Source organism: Podarcis vaucheri (genome assembly GCF_965113315.1).
Source record: "Podarcis vaucheri genome assembly, chromosome: 4".
In the NCBI taxonomy this organism is placed as follows: domain Eukaryota; kingdom Metazoa; phylum Chordata; class Lepidosauria; order Squamata; family Lacertidae; genus Podarcis; species Podarcis vaucheri.
The window spans coordinates 91370394-91385298 of NC_138762.1; the positions used below are offsets into that span (position 1 = coordinate 91370394).

Below are 14905 nucleotides of genomic sequence, written 5' to 3' on the forward strand. Positions count from 1 at the left end.
ATGTGTGTCTGATCTTTTTACTTGGCTAGTGTCAGGTTTTGGCTTCATCAGGCTCCTACCATGCCCCATTGCTGACCACCATAGACCCTGGACTCTTCTTTGCTGTTGCTGCCTATTGACTTGCCCTCTCTAAACCAGTGAGCACCAAAAGGAGGTGTATTAGGCTCACTTGCCTGCCTTGCCCCCTCTTAGTGAATAGTGCTGTTAAACTGGGTAAAGTTTTGGCCACTAAAGCATCACCAAAACAGAGAAAATGCATCACCCAAAAAAGGACACAAGAAAGGGTATAGATTTGCATATGCTAATTTCATTGAAAGGTGTACCTTTATAAATAATGATTTAAATTACAATGCAGTATGTCTTGCCCTAGTGGGGAAGACTGCAACCAAGTGACCTGTTTTCAGTCTTCTATGTCGAGGTACTGCTAACTGCTGATGGGCAATTTCAAGGTCCCTCTGCTCCCATCTTACGGTCCTTTCTCTTCAGTGGGACTTAGACCAGACAGCCTTTCAAATAGATGGCTGCCTTCTGTAAAGTGGGACATATGGCTCCTCCAAGCAAACAGACAACAGCAAGGGCAATGTGGATGAGAGAACTCGCTGAGGACATCTTGGCCACAGTATTCCTTTTTAGTTTGTAAGCCTGAGGAATTGCACTGTCACTCACCCATACCTCATTATTCTAACACCTTCCTTGGTCTATGCCCCATTCTCTGAAGCCAGCACAGTATTCACCTGTCTGTGCCAAGTAAACACTTACAGAGACCTCACCGGATCTCACTAATTTGCAACAAGAGCTTACTACATGTGTGATTCCAAACTTGAGACAAGTCCACCATCAACGTCAAGAATTCAACACGCTGTCTTGGAGCAGAGCAGCAATGTGACATATTTTGTACATGTTATGCTCATGCAACATAATTATGTCTCTGGTGGCTAATCAAAGTGGGTTGTCAAAGTAACCTGTATATAAAATACAATATTTTTAGATATAATATATGTATATTTGGCATCAGGTATAAAAGGGAAGGGAAAGTACTCTTCAGCTCAATGTCTAAATCCTGAGCTTGTCTCTCAACGCAGCACGTCTCATCCCAGATGGATGAGATGCAAATGTAACATGTTGCAGAATGTCAAAAGACACCTGTACAGAAATAACAGAAATATGTTGTGGCCTAATCCCTTCTTGCCTCAGTGACTCACATTTGGAAAACAGCCACGATAATATCCCTCTCCTGTCTGCAAGACACATTTCTATTTCAGTCACAGTCTTTCTTTTCTCCTTAGTGCAGGTTCACGACCTTGTAGCCTGTGCATTTTCTAAGCAATGTACCATTTTAAATCCTTGACATTAAAAAAGTACTTATTTTATAAAGACTATGTGTATGTGCTTAGAAATCTAAAGTGCATGAACTAGTTATTCAATGTTGGGTTTATGGAGGAGGATAAGGTAGAAACAGGGGTGCACGGGTTCAGGGCAGAATGAGGAATTCTGAGCTCATTTGTCCCTCGTGGAAGTACATCTCATGGCAACAGCAAAAGCAATGGTAGTGGAACTCTCAGAAAGTCACCCTTACTGCAAAAGCTTTTCAAGGTATATGGTACTGCCAAAATGAGCATGGGTGTCGGTTTGTATGACCACCAGTAGCAAATCTTCATAGACTAGGCACACGTTGCTGATTTCTTAATCAAATGAGTTTCTTCCTGATCTACATAGAAGACAGTAGCAAATCGTGAGTTGGAGCAGAGACATGACCTCCTGGCAGGTGAGTCACTGCTGCTTACCAGGATAAGGAAGGGCGAGGGTGGTGCAGGACTCTGCGGGTGCTTTTGCACCATGCCTCTCTGTTGCCTCTCCTCTCCCCCTCCTGGTAAGGAGCAGTGACTCACTTGCCAGATCAGACAAGTGCCTCCACCTCACACCACCATCTGCTATTGACAAAAGATTTATAAGCAGCCCGTTCATTATATGTGATGTAACAGTGGAATAGCTTTGACTGGCCAGCTGAAACAGGTGAGGGTAGCTGATGGGTCTCAAACCCTTGAGAGTTAGGGACTTCTCCTGCATGTGAAGAAAGGCTCCAATAGAGGGAAGTGAGGGGCAGATGGAGATTGTCAACCTGGGAACAAAATGGCCAAGATTGGCACTTAAATGGTAAACCATTAACTTTGGTTTTGCCATGCTGTGTGAATGTGGCCAGTGTCACTTGTCGTGCTCATTAGTTTACCACTGCTTAAACCGATAGAGCCTATTCTCCATTTCTAAATGCATTCTGCTAACATGTGCATATGCATAACACATGTAAGATACGATTTTTGTACCCACTGCAGGTTGAAGCAGGAAAACCTAATTTTCAACACCATCTGAATGCAATTAGCTGGGGAAGATGACGTGTTGGCTAATATTGGAGCATTTCCAGGTGGAGCCAAACAGAACCCTGCCACTTGAGAGACCCTCTGGGCTTCCCTTCCCCTGAATGCTTCCCCCGCTCTAGGCAACCAACATTCTACAACATCCTTCCCTCTCTATAAACATACCCAGCTGGCTTCTGGCACCGAACCACATCTTCCCTTTGAAGGAGTTCTCCATTCATCCCTCCTTCTCAGAGACAAAATCTGAAGTCTTTAATCAAACAAAAGTGTCATTGAAATCAGCTGGAGGTTTGCTCAGTCAAGCAGTGCATTACTTGCTAACGAAGTTCTGAAGTTCAGAAAAGATGACATCTGCATTTGCTCAGCTCTGGTGCATCAGACTCACAGAGTTAGATTTGACTTTCTGATGGCTCATGCTTCTAGTGCTAGTGGCACTAGAAGAATAAAGGAAACTAATAAAGAAAGGAAAAACCTAAGCCCACAAATATGTTTTCAAATAGCTTTAGACAACCACAGTAGGATGCCCCTAGATCATGATTCCCAAGATGATGGAGAGGAGGATAGGCGAAGGCAGGTTTGCAGGCATTTGGAATCAGATGGAAATATGGATGTATGGACCTATGCCTTCACATGAATGTAGATATATGGCTGCTGTGATTTGCATTACCTCTACATTCTGAAATATACTCTGTTTAGGAATGCAAGAAACTCTCTTCCACTTTGTCAAACCATTGATCCATCTAGCTCTGTATAGTCTGTGATGACTGGTAGTGGCTCTTCAGGGTTCCAGACAGAAGTCTCTCCTAGATCTACCTGGAGATGTCAGGTATTAAATCTAGGACCTTCTGCATGCAAAGCAGGTGGCCTGCAACCAAGGTATGGCCTATCACATACCAATTGTGTATACTTGCAGTAGTTGTGTGTGACACACACACAGACAGAAATAATAGTTCTGCACAACCCCAGGTTGGTCATGATCTAGGAACATCCCATGAACTGGCCAATGCTTTCCTTGGCATTCTGAGAATTGCTACATTCCAAATTATGATCTCTCTTTCGCTCTGCAATATACATCTTAAAATAGGATTCAGTATGAAATGGCTTAGCTCGTTCTGTTTGCCACATCCTGAATGTTGCCAGCATAGGGATAAGATTTGGGACACATTTTAGGACATATTTCAGTAGTCTGATATTTCAACTGTGTTTTGAAACACGGAGGACTATGATTCTCATTCTAGTGGAATCCACTTCTTTGTAACTGACAGGAGGGATCAATACATCCAGTCACTCAAATGCATAAGGTCTCTGAACAGCAAACCCTGTTTGGACATTTCTTCTTGTTGTTGCTATAGCAGGAAAAATGTGTTTACATCCATTGAATACATATCTATACACAGAGATATACACCACAGTCACAAAACCCAAACCTTATTTGCTTTCATGAGACGGGGGTGGGGGATTACTACTGGGATAAATTTCCATTTCCATCTTCCCCATCACCTTCCCCTGGTCAAAACAGAGAAATAATTCATGTCCTTTTACTGGTGAGTGGGCTAGAAAGAAGTCAGAATATTTCAGAGAGTTTGAAAGACTCACCAGCCACTGATCATGCCTCACATTGCTTTTCTTTTTAAAATGCATAAAAAGAAAAGAGAAAACTCTACCCTCGGCCACCATATCTATAAGTACGGCAAGCCAACCCTCATATCCTGAAATCCTCAGAAATTTCTACTGGCCTATGCCATTCTTTGCCACATTTTCTTTTTGCCCTTTCCTCCCTGCGTATGGTCAGTGCTCAGTGAAATATCAGCCCGGCCTTTTGTTTTGATTTCCCACTAAATGCATATAATCAGGATATAAGTGTTGGAGAACATTTCAATTAAACAGTGCCAATTTAGAAAGATTTTATTCTGGAAGGCAGCCAGAATAACCCTCTCCTTGTTCCTGTGAAATATTTTATTTTTTTCCTCATCTCCACTGCCTCCTTCTGGTGCATATCTCCTCTCACTCTCTCTTTCCCCCTATTACCAGACAACTGCTGCCTGGTTAAACCCCAGAAAGTTCTCTAGCATACCATAAAATGGATAATTTCCACGATAAAATGGTGGAAGTGGAATATAACTCAGGCGTAATCCACTGCTTTACGGAAATGGGTTCCTTCTTTCTAAGACATAAATTCCCCAACAGATACCCCATTTAGGGTCAAACTACATATTCATAAGAAGCACAGGGGTACCATTGATATGAATGTTGTCATGTCACATTCTCCTCCTACAGTGGAACGTGCCTTACCATATACTCAGTGTCTTTATATTTTTATGGGAATTACACACACACACACACACACACACACACACACAAAATACATCAGCATTAGCTAATAATATGAAATGGGGATGGGGAGGAATGAAAAGTGTACTGATGTCAGAATACAAATTTAATATCAAAGAACAACTTAGTGTGATTACTATTCAAACCCAGGACACCTGGAAGATTGCTTCTTCCTATACCATTCTACCCTTTCCCTAAGATCAGAAACACGAGAGTTTTCTCTGTCCCATCTAGTATGGAGGCATGGTTAACGGTAGCAAGAGATAGGGTCTTCTCAGTAGCTGCACCAGTATTTTGGACCAACTTGCTCAGTGAACTGTGGCTGGTCCCATCTGTATTTCTTGTACTATTTTTATTCCAGCAGGCTGCTGTCTGTGATGTAAAGGTCATATTTCATTTACAATCTCTGCTTTTGTTTTATTTTATTCCATGGTATTGTTGTAAGCTACCCTGAGTGGTTCACAGGCACTCAATGGGCAGACACAAATTTCTATATAGATATGGAAACTTTAAATATAAAGTTGCACTCCATTTTATGGAGGTGGAGGGGAGCCTTAATAGCAGCCTGTCTTCTTTGGAAGAAGCCCTGTGTTCCATTAGGACATGTATTCAGTCCTCAGTCTCTACAACCTATGAATGCAGGCACCCCAATCTACAGAACTGTCAGGGCAGAATATCTCTGTGCCACTTGCTGATGAACAGACATAAAACTTCTCCTCTTAGCAGATGGATAGCTATGATTGTCAATGGGTGACAGAGCTGACCATGTGTTTAGCAATGTGTGAATGTTGCAAAAGTGCCATATGTGCAGTCCTAGAGGCGGGATATGAATGATTCCCCTGCCATGTACGCAAGAGCCTTCTGTGCTTGTATTACGGAGAATTTGTGTTTGGAAAGCTGTTGCTATGCATTATTGTCTTCCATTATTAGACTGGGGCCAGATAATCCACTATTTCATGGAATCGTGGAGTTGGAAGGGACCCCAAGGGTCATCTACTCCAACCCTCTGCACTGCAGGAATCTCAGCTAAAGCATCCATGACAGTTAACCATCCAACCTCTGCTTAAAAACCTCCAAGGAAGGAGAGTCCACAACCTCCCGAGGAAAGCTGTTCCACTGTCAAACAGCTCTTACTGTCAGAAAGGTTTTCTGTATGTTTAATCAGAATCTCCTTTCTTGTAACTTGAAACCATTGGTTTGAGTCCAGTCTCCAGAGCAGGAGAAAACAAGCTTGTTCCCTCTTCAAGGTGACAGCCCTTGAGATTTTCTTTCTGAAATATTTCTGATTTCCTTCTGAAGTCTTCTCCATGACTTTGATTCAGTACTTCACAGTGACCCTGAAAATAGGACCTTTTTTATTGTTGTTGTTGTTTAGTCGTTTAGTCGTGTCCGACTCTTCGTGACCCCATGGACCAGAGCACGCCAGGCACTTCTGTCCTCCACTGCCTCCCGCAGTTTGATCAAACTCATGCTGGTAGCCCTTTTTTATTATTCCCCTTCAATTGAGTCCTTCATTCAAGGAACCAAGAGTCATCTATTGTTCTTCTGTAAAGGCTGACCAATACAGAAGCTATTATTTTGTCTGCAGAAGAGGAACTGTTATACATCTCATGGGTTCTGTGCTTTCAAGCAAACAGAGCTTTCTTAACAATTGTCCTCATCTAGCTGTTCCTTATATACTATATAGTATACCATTCATAGAAGAGAAGAGAAGAGAAGAGTTTGGATTTGATATCCCGCCTTTCACTCCCCTTAAGGAGTCTCAAAGCGGCTAACAATCTCCTTTCCCTTCATCCCCCACAACAAACACTCTGTGAGGTGAGTGAGGCTGAGAGACTTCAAAGAAGTGTGACTAGCCCAAGGTCACCCAGCAGCTGCATGTGGAGGAGTGGGGAAGCGAACCCGGTTCACCAGATTATGAGTCTACCGCTCTTAACCACTACATCACACTGGCTCTCATGCTATACCTTTCACTTTAATGCAGGGGTGGATAACCTGTGGCCCTCCAGAAGTTGGTGAACTGCAGTTCACATAACCCCTTACCATTGGCTTGGGGCTGATGGGAGTTGGTAGTTAGCAGGCTTATGTCCTCCTCCCCTTCCCTCCTCTTGTGTAGACAACTCCTTTCCATTTTGGATCTCATTGTGGTTTATTTAGTTAGCATCATTTTTATCCTGCTATTCTGCTTCTATTATGTTAAAAACAGAGCGCTAAAGGTGGCTAGGAACATTTTTAAAAAAACAAATCAAATGCAAAACTGTAATATAAAGACACAAAATACATAAAAGAGACAGGGGAACAGGCTTTTTTTTTTTACGGAGTCAGCATAAACAGTTGGTGCTGTGTGTGTGCCAGCTTTTCTGCCATCTGTAATTAGCACTTTATTACAGTTTGCAAATGCAATTAGAAGCTGGTTTGCAGTGATGGTTAGAGCAAACTATGGTTTGCACAACCCCTGATTGTACATGCAACACTAGTTAGCTCTGAAAATGAATAATGTCTATACAAGATTCAAAGAGCCTGTGGGACACTTGAAATTGCCCATTAATGAATGATTCAGTAACCAAGCAGGATGTAGCTAATTCACTTCCGGGTTAGCGCCATCGCCGAATGGCGGACTCCCTCCGAGCTCCGGAGGGAGTCGGCTCGGCAGGGGCTGGGTCCTACCGCGCCGGCGACGCGGGGACCCTTAAAAACCACGGGAACGGATCCCGTGGACATGGTGACTCGGCTGGCACCGTTATCGCCCTCCCGGCTCGTGAAGGAGCCTTTTTAAAGGCTACGGATCGGGCGCCGGGGAGTGGCGTGGTGCTTTGAGTCCTCCGCTTCCCCTGCCGGGCGCAGCCGCATGCCATCCGGCGGAGAGCGCTGGCTTCTTCCAAAGGAAATTCGGACAATTAACAACAACTCGTGAGTAATTGGGCAACCGGGTATAAAAGGAGGAAAAAAGAAATTTTTTTCCGGATTTGGCACGAGCGGGAGGGGATCCAAAAAGGAAGTCAGTCCCCTCCCTGATTGTAAACATGCTAAAACAAGGACTGAGAAACCAAGATCGATTCAGAAGTTTATTGATGACAAAAATTACTAACTCCACGATGTGAATTATAAGAACTGTGCTGGAGGAGAAGAGTCGAGGGTGAGAGGAAAAAGGCAACCCCCCCCCCCGGGAACCGGGGCGATTCGGAGAGCCTGGCGAAGAGAGATGGAGAATTTGACAGCTGTCAAAGGAGCTGTCAAAGCTGGAGAATATAAAGAGGACTTTGCTACAAGTTCTTTGCTGGTTAATTTTGTTACAATTTGATATAAATATGGATATAAACTGTCGGGGAAAAAGAAACAACAAATTGACTTTTGGATTAGAGGATACAAAGTTACTGCAATCCCCCTAGAGGGGTTTCGGGACATTACAAGTGTCGTATGTGGAAAACTACTCTGGGATGTGCACAGGTCTTATCTCCTGGGAAAGCTGCAGAACTGAAATATTATTTTGTCTACAGAGGTGACTATAATACAATAGAATCTTCTATTGAAGCAAGAAAGGAACTGGACGTAAGTCTTTGTCCCTGAATAACAAACCTCTGTAGAGACATTAAAATTATGGAACAAGAATGTTTTGACAGCTGAACAAGACAGAAACCTGAGAAACCAAGAAATAAAAGAGCAAATGACTAAATACGACACGGAAAGAACAACGGGAGGAGCAACAAAAGATTAAGGAAAATTAAAGGCCTCTATTAGACTGGATTTTGGAAGTTAAATATTATTAAAACAACCAAATTTGAAGAAACCGGCAAGATGGACTGAGAAAAATTTGGCTGTGGACTTAAGATCTCCAGGCCGACAACATACAGACAAATGGACATGGGGAATCAAAACCGGGGAAGGGAGGGGGAATCCTAGAATCCAAAGGCTTTGTAACCAACTTTTTGAACTTTTCTATATTTTCTATCTTATATTCTTTATAACTTTGATCTCATATGTTTTTGTTTTTTCTTTTTTTAGAAAGGGGGAACTCGTGGAAGGAATGAGAGCTGATCTTGGGGGGGAAATTTTGTTCTATTATAAGACGAGGAGTGACGTTAAGATTGTGTAAATTTAAATTGGTTTATGAGTAAAATATATTAGGCTTAAATTGGGGATGAGAACTTGTGGAACCAACTTAGGGAAAGGGGAATACAGTCGGGAGGGGAAGGAGGAAGTCCCAGAAAGAAGGCTATGAAAAGAAGGGTCTAAACTAGTTTCTTTTTTTTCTTTCTTTTCTTTATCTTTCTTATTTTTCTTATTCTGTTATTATTGGAAATTTTAATAAATATGATTATAAAAAAAGGATGTAGCTAATTCACATATATATATATATATATATATATATATATATATATGCAGGTTTTGGTGTCTTCGGGTGTCTTCCCGTGTAAGAGTCGGGGTGTCTGGGCGACGTTTCGACGAGGTCTCACTCGTCATCTTCAGGCTGGTGCTTTCGGCTTCTTGTTACTGGAACAGAGCAGAATCTGGTGTTTGAGTTCCTATAAATACTGTTGAGGGGTGTGGTGTATAGCCTCCAACGTTCTGGGCAGAGAGGAAGTTCCTAGATTAGTGTGCCTTTTCTTCTTTTGTTCCTTAATTACTTGAGGGATATCTTGAGTGATTTCATGAGTGATATTCTGAATACCACTGGGTGGGTCATTAAGTGTAGATTAGTTGCTAAAGCTTTCGTGTCTTGACCTCTTGAGCTTGTGAAGAGTTTTTCTGAGAAGATGGCTGTGCTGCATTTAGTTGTGCTCTGGCTTGGCTTCGTGTATAGGGGCGAGCTGTGATTTTGTGCCTTGTGCCAGACCCTCTCCACAGACATATTACAGACTCCATCCAGTAGCCAAACTATAGTGGCACCTCCTGATGCTGCACCCCCCTGCAATCCCTACACAGATCTGGCTGGCACAAGGCACAAAATCACAGCTCGCCCCTATACACGAAGCCAAGCCAGAGCACAACTAAATGCAGCACAGCCATCTTCTCAGAAAAACTCTTCACAAGCTCAAGAGGTCAAGACACGAAAGCTTTAGCAACTAATCTACACTTAATGACCCACCCAGTGGTATTCAGAATATCACTCATGAAATCACTCAAGATATCCCTCAAGTAATTAAGGAACAAAAGAAGAAAAGGCACACTAATCTAGGAACTTCCTCTCTGCCCAGAACGTTGGAGGCTATACACCACACCCCTCAACAGTATTTATAGGAACTCAAACACCAGATTCTGCTCTGTTCCAGTAACAAGAAGCCGAAAGCACCAGCCTGAAGATGACGAGTGAGACCTCGTCGAAACGTCGCCCAGACACCCCGACTCTTACACGGGAAGACACCCGAAGACACCAAAACCTGCATTCCTGTACCCGTGAAAATCTACGAAAGCATATATATATATATATATATATATATATATATATATATATATATATATGAGAGTGAATTGGCTACATCCTGTTTGGTTACTGAAGTGTGTGTGTGTGTGGAAATTCTGATCTTGCAGACATTTCATATGCAGATCAGAACATTTACGAGGCTCAAGAAAGACAGTACCAAATGGGTACTTTGATCATCAAATCAATAGCTTTTCCTCCATAAACTTCAATGGGATAAGAATTGGAGACATGGAGTGCTTTAAATTAGAATCTCAAAAGAAGGTCTGGTATTTAATAAGCAGGTAGTTTTGAAAAGAAAGGGAATGGGCAGAATTCCACTGCTCCCCTTGAGAGAAACAGAAAGGTGTATATAAAGGCATCTGAAGTTAGATTCTGCACCAGCTAGGTCTGGAAATTAGTTTCAGAAGTTCATATTTTCCATTTACTCTAATCTCCTTATCCCTTCAACTAAAGTCACTGGTTTTTTTATTATTAAAAAAAGTATAATTGAAACTTTTGGAAAAAAATATAGCAATTCTACATATACTAGAAACTTGGCATTCATGGAGCATTCCCAAAATGTAGTGATTTTCTTTATTTCATTAGAACTTTTAAAAAGTAATTAACATACCTACTGAGGAACAAGAACAACCCCAAAAAGAGTTTCTAGAGTAATAGCATTCATATTTCAATAGTCTGAAAGAGATGGTTAAGGAAGGCTGAGGCTATTACATATTTAAGAGCTTTGAGACAAAAGACCTTGTTTTCTCATCAGTTATGAGTGCATAATTAAAACAAAGAACTATGTTAATTTCATTCATTATTTAACCCACATACTTTGCCAACCTGCCTTTTTAAACTGCCTGGTGGAGGTGGTGAGGATATTACTGAGGTCTTTAGAAAGGTTTCCTGCCTATTGTTGCAAGAGAAACTACAATGCTATAGACCTGTAGTAAACCCCTGTCGGTCTCCAGTTTATCATATTGGCATGAAAGCCTTCTGAAATGCATCAGTTCACTGCTAAACCCTGATTTTGGTTGACTCAGAAAAAAGAACAACAGCTGTTGACATTTGATTTCATTAAGTACTGATCTTCTGAGAAGGGCCAGATGACAGACTCAGAACATATAGGGCCATCACAGAATCTGGTTGGGACAAGGGTGAAGCCATGGAGAGCTTGATGGTTTGTGGATGGAAAGTGGTGGCATGAGGCTGGTCATGGACAGAGCCTGGAAGAATCTGGAGTCTACTGAGGTTTCACATTCCAGTAGTGGTTTACCTGACAGAAAACAGAGCAGTGTTTGAATTTTGGGCATATCAGGGGAGCATGGCATCTTTAGCAACTGATTTAGAGCATAGCCATAAATTGCTCTAGAGATAATTAGGCTCCACTCCTATACCTTCTGCCAGGAGCAAAACCCATTTTGGAACTTAGTTTTGAGTAGACATGCTGAGGATTCCACTGTAAATAACAAAACCAGAAAAGGCTACCATCTCTCACCTCTCTGCTCCCCATAGTTTTAATCACATGCAAATCTAGGAATGAGGAAGGAATCTGGTGAACTCAGTTTCTGAAGGGGAATCACCTGATCCAATCCACCCAGACAAATGTGCAGATCAGATCAGCAGTCTGCTCCAGTATCTGCTAGTTGCCACATTTCCTAGTAAGCATATGACGTTGTGATGTCATGATGTCACACATGTAACCTTGGCTCACCAATTGCCCTTTCAAGCTGGTGTCTCTGGTGGCTGAATTACTTTTGAGAAACTACCAAGAGAAGAACACCCTCGAACCACCTCATTATAAGATGTATGCTTAGTAAGCATACATATCTTATAAATATCTTATAATGAGGTGGTTCGAGGGTGTTCTTCTCTTGGTTGTTTCTCAAAAGTAATTACAGCCACCAGAGACACCAGCTTGCGAGGGCAATTGGGGAGCCAAGGTTACCCGTGTGACATCATGACATCACAACGTCATATATGTGACATCAGGATGTCAGGAGAAGCAAAGGACAGAGCTGAATTCAGTGGCCAGTGGCTCTTCCTCTGTCTCCTCTTGCCACCAACACCAGTGGGAGGCTACTTTGACCCTTCTTCCCCTCCATGGCAGCAGGAGAAGGAGGTTGCCACTGAAGCTGCAGCACACTGTGGTCAGCTCCGTGCTTCACTTCCACATTTTTTGGACATGGGGGGTAGCTCCTACCCTCAAAATATAAGGGGGTCAAAAGGGATCAGCCCCCAGGAGCAGGTGCCCCTGACAGTCACCTAATAGCAGCTAGCCGGCCTGAGCATCTCCTGCCATTGCATACAGTGGTACCTTGGTTTACAACCATAATTCATTCTGGAGGTCCGGGTGTAAACCAAAAGAGGTTGTAACCCAAGGTGCACTTTTGCAAATGGGGCCTCCCCCACAAAAATTGGTTGTAATTAAAACAAATGAGTTGTAATCCAAAAAAAGGGACATGCATTTCCGGGTTTGATGTGGTTGTAATTCAAAACAGTTGTAATCCAAAGCGGTTGCAAACCAAGGTACCACTGTATATCGAAATCAAAGTAGTTGCAGCAAGTCTCCTTGGGACTGATGGGACTTGTTGAAGTGCTATCATTCTTGGGGGGGGGGGGTTGCATGGGGAACAACTTGGCTGCCCTTATAACTCGTATTTTATGCCATATCTCCATGTATATATCCAGACAGATAGATTATATAGTTCCGTGTAATGGTTGTTATGTTATGCTTACAGTGTAGTTATTTCAAAAATGTAATTTAATGTGTTGTTCTTATTTTATTTAATGGCACATGAACCACCTCGAGTGTCATTTGGCAGGCAGGCATAAAAATCAGACTAGTAATCTGTTTCTAACAAAGATCTTTACCACAGGCTGTATCATTTAGTCACACTGCACTATTTGCTGATCAGTACACATCCATCCCAGTAATCCACATTTGTGTATGGATCATCCTTTCTAGAGCAGCATTTGTACTTCATTCATTCTTGACTGGATGGGAAGGATCAGGTCAAAGGTGTGACCCATTCTCAATTGACCTGGACTGTGCTCACTGGAAGGACAGATCCTGAAACTGAGGCTCCAATACTTTGGCCACCTCATGAGAAGAGAAGCTCCCTGGAAAAGACCCTGATGTTGGGAAAGATGGAGGGCACAAGGAGAAGGGGACGACAGAGGACGAGATGGTTGGACAGTGTTCTCAAAGCTACTAACATGAGTTTGACCAAACTGCAGGAGGCAGTGGAAGACAGGAGTGCCTGGCGTGCTCTGGTCCACGGGGTCACGAAGAGTCGGACACGAGTGAACGACTAAACAAGAGCAAATATATCCAAAGAGTTCAGATAATAGATGCTCACCCTTGCCAGGTGGGTGGTAGTTGCTGCCCCTTGCCCTCCGTCACCATCCCATGTTTTCTGGGCGTTTGGGAATTCCCCAACTGGAGCAATCTCAGGGCGGGACTTCCCATCTGAACCCAACTTCAAATGGGCCAATCTGAGGTCCCACTGGATGTGCAGTAGTCTGCTGGCTGGAAAGGGCATTGGCTGCTTCCATGCCCATGCCAGGCAACAATGCTTTAATTCCCTCCACTGCTCTGAAGCACCGTAAACCTGAGCACCTTTTTTGGAAAACTTTGAGGACTTACCGTATTTTTCGCTCTATAACACGCACCCGACCATAACACACACATAGTTTTTAGAGGAGGAAAATCTGTAGGCATGCCACCCGTAGGCATTCCCTCCATAACACGCACAGACATTTCCCCTTACTTTCTAGGAGGAAAAAAGTGAGTGTTATGGTGCAAAAAATACGGTAATTCCTCCCAGTCCCAAAGCTAAACTCGTTTTGGATACAAGATAGTGGCTGAAACCTTTCAAATATTCATTTCAGCATTTCCCCAATACATACATTACAGAGATGTTAAGAAGTGACAGGTTAATTTTTTCTCTCAATTACACTTGGGTTATTCTGTAATTAAATACAAACGAATGGGGTGATAATTGCCCACAACAGTATTAGACTCAATAACAAAGGGTAGCTTGATCCACAGCAATTGGCGATGAAACGTCAAGGTGCTGCCAGCTGTGACAGGATTCCTTCCACAGTTCAGCTGGTAATTTGGCACCCCCAGTTTATAGGATCAGCTTTCAGTTTAAAAGAGAGAAGTGCAGCATTCAACCAGCAAAGGGAAGTGTTGTAGAAGCAGATATTTCTAGCTTGCTAAACTGCAGTGTGTCCTCATGACAGCTCTGTGTGGGAGTAATTTCTCCCCAGACACTCACCAGCTGGTGATGCATGTTGCAAACAGGTTACCTGGGTACCTTGAAACCATGTGCAACTTGCCAGGAGATCACCAAGCAGCAACTCACTGTATCAAAGTGGGCTTTGTTTCAGCTGGTATTCAAAACTCCATATGCACATATTAGCATTTCTGAAGTATGCATATAATGATGGAGCAGCTGCTAAACCTAAAAGACAAGGCATCTACAATCAACCTGACAACCACAACAAGGCACCATGCTTGATTATGACGCTTTACTACAGGAGTAGCCAACATGATGCTCTCCATTTATTGCTAGACTAAAATTCCCATCATACCTGGCCATTGGTCATGCTGAGTGGGGCCTGAAAGGAGCCTGACAACGTCTGGAGTGCACAATGTTGGCTTCCCCCAGTTTTACAGTATAACAACAAAGTAGCAGGTCCCTCATCTGATACATTTACAATCTAAAATTCAACACAGGAGGCACAACAGAATGAGGGGAGGAACGCAGAGGTGAAGATAAACCACACA

At 42.8% G+C, this 14905-nt stretch overlaps 1 long non-coding RNA gene across 2 annotated transcripts; it reads right to left on the bottom strand.

The window, feature by feature from the left end:
- Window positions 1-11166: 11166 nt before the first annotated feature.
- LOC309531205 lies at window positions 11167-11777 on the bottom strand. 2 transcript variants are annotated; one of them, XR_014219138.1, is made up of 2 exons: window positions 11691-11777; window positions 11167-11383 (listed from the first exon to the last, which is right to left on the bottom strand). It is a non-coding gene; the product is annotated as an uncharacterized lncRNA (long non-coding RNA). The 2 variants fall into 2 exon arrangements; XR_014219139.1 differs by having other exon boundaries at window positions 11606-11776.
- Between the last annotated feature and the right edge of the window lie 3128 nt (window positions 11778-14905).